Consider the following 2,579-nt stretch of genomic DNA (forward strand, 5'->3'; position numbering starts at 1 on the left):
CCACTGGAAACTCATCTCAAAGTATATAGTTAGAGACATTTGAAGCAGACATAATCTACAGAACAAAAGGTAACAATATGCAACAAATAAGGTAACATACACAATAATGATTTGAGTAAAGATGCAAACATTCTATGAGCTTGGCAGTCATCTTTGTCTCTTTTTGTCTTTTTGTACAGGAGACACAGGATATATTTCACTACAATCCATTCATAAAAGTTGATCCTGAGTTTTGAGACGTAACCATGTCAATGGCTGTCTTTTGGCACCAGCATAGCCCCAAATCGGTCCCAAAATGCTGGGTATTGTTCTAGCTCWTCTGGCCAGTCCAGGTGGGTTGTTCTGGTCTTCACCAGTCTGGCCAGTCCAAGTGTGCGGACAGCTGGCGAGGAGGGATGTCCTCCAAGAAGACCAGGATGAGGATGTCCCTGTGCTCCACCCGCAGCCGGTTAGTGACCARCTTCATCTCCAAAGAGCACCAGTTTCTGAGGAGGTAGTGGCTGCTGACCAAGGAGACGGTCCGGCAGCTGCTGTAAAGACTCTCTGGGATATTGTCCATAATGTCCTTCCCCAGCTGGAGTCTCTGCTGTGCAGCCACAAACGCAGGAAAGGGGGACCTCCTTGTTCCAGCTTGGGCAGGACCTCCTACACCTCCCAGCGCTTGTCTTTCCCGCTGTAGGGCGTAGTACCGGTACCGTCCCATGTTGTTCCAAAACACGACTTCCTCCAACCAGCCGCGAGGGATGTAGAACAGAGCCAGAAGATAGTGGCCAGCCAGGTGATGTAGCAGAACCACCAGCATGAAAAGCAGGAGGCCCAGAGAGGTGGAGACAAACTAAATGAATTCTGCATCTGCAGGAGGCCCAGAGAGGTGGAGACAAACTAAATGAATTCTGCATCTGCAGGAGGCCCAGAGAGGTGTTGACAAACTAAATTAATCCTGCGTCCGCAGGATTCCCAGAGAGGTGTAGACAAACTAAATTAATCCTGTGTCCACAGGAGGCCCAGAGAGGTGTAGACAAACAAAATGAATCCTGCGTTCACAGAACAATGCATGTGGGCGTATTTGCAACGTAATCCCTCAAAGGTACAGTACCAAAACATGACACTAACTTATTGATTCCATTTTGCCCAGTTATGAAACCAAGCATTGCAACTGCATTGTAAAAATAAGCTCTTGTATGAGCAGATACCTTTTCAGGGGCTAAGGGTATTCTTCCATTATTGTAAGCTCACTGTTAATAACCAAACGTAATTCTATCTATGACTGTAAGGTCCTTTTCCAAGTAGTCGATCCTGCAGTTGTGAAACATGATCGCAAAACCAGTCTGCTGATTGAGATCTACTCCTGTTAAGTTGCAAATCCCTGCACAAGTGTATTCAGACTGGTTAGATCCACAAATAAATCTGAGGGATTCGATTCTAGCTTGAAGCATTGAAGGAACTTAAAAGTAGCTCCCAGCAAAGATGGACCCGCACAGGATCCACTATGTTCAACGATAGCCTCAAAGAAAGGCCTCTCACTATCCTGAAAAGACACTGTCTCGCCGTATGCAGGCCCAAGCCTGGGTTCGGGGTACCATTGCCCCCAGTAATGAGAGTCATGGGCCTCATGCCAGAGCTGATGTAGAGGTATGTCAGTCCCGAGGTATGCTGCCAAATACACACGTCAGATTGAGCTCAATCTTGGATTCTGTAGGGAACGTCAGGTCTCCAAGAGACATATTCTGTATTGAACTAAGGTGAGCAAAAGATAATGCCTCAATGTTCACCAGTGGATTCAACTCCAGATTGAGGTACTCTAAGCAGTACACATCAAATACATTTAATTATTGGATTTCAGATATGTGGATTTCAGATATGTGAAATATAAGTATTTCAAGTCCAGTTCTTCCAGGTTTTTCATGCAACAGAATTGGCTATGATGTATGCTATGAATATTATTGTACATCAATGAGAATACCTTTAACCACAAGATAGGACTATGTTGAGTTTTACAAAGGGGATGTGAATCTAGTACTGTCCAAAGAAACAGACAAACTCTGGAGATTCCTCAAGACATGGATAAAAGTCCGATCAATAAATATTTGTTGAACATTTTTGAATAGCAGACATTGAGAAGTTGATATGGTCCGTAGTCAATGAAACATAAGAAATTGAGAGTTGATAGAGTCGATGCGTCACCATGCTCCTGACCGAATTCAAATGATTCCCCTTGGCTGACACCCGACTGCAGTAGATCATTTAGAGGTATGCTGAGATGAAATGTTTTTAAAACCTTCAAAATACACCTCTCCCTATTGTCTTCAGACGACGGGAAGTCAAGACAACATCTTGAAGACTATAGAAACTTGGGTCCCCATGAATAGAACCATTAGAGGTGGTGCAGTTTGGGATACTCAAAGTGGCAATGTTGCCTGACAGGTGCAGGGAGTTATTGACATACATAAAACCTCTGACAAGCTGTTTATGGCTACCGTAAGAGTGGTCACCTGTTTCATCCCAGCAAATGCATCTACAGCTATTGCAGAGAACGAACATTTTATTCTTAACTGTTTAAGAGTATGTAAATCTTTGAA

At 44.0% G+C, this 2,579-nt stretch overlaps 1 pseudogene; it reads right to left on the reverse strand.

The window, feature by feature from the left end:
• Nucleotides 1-248: 248 nt before the first annotated feature.
• LOC111977588 (toll-like receptor 13) lies at nucleotides 249-1,605 on the reverse strand (annotated as a pseudogene).
• Nucleotides 1,606-2,579: the final 974 nt, after the last annotated feature.

The sequence above is a fragment of the Salvelinus sp. IW2-2015 genome, linkage group LG18, assembly GCF_002910315.2.
Source record: "Salvelinus sp. IW2-2015 linkage group LG18, ASM291031v2, whole genome shotgun sequence".
Taxonomy (NCBI): Eukaryota; Metazoa; Chordata; class Actinopteri; order Salmoniformes; family Salmonidae; genus Salvelinus; species Salvelinus sp. IW2-2015.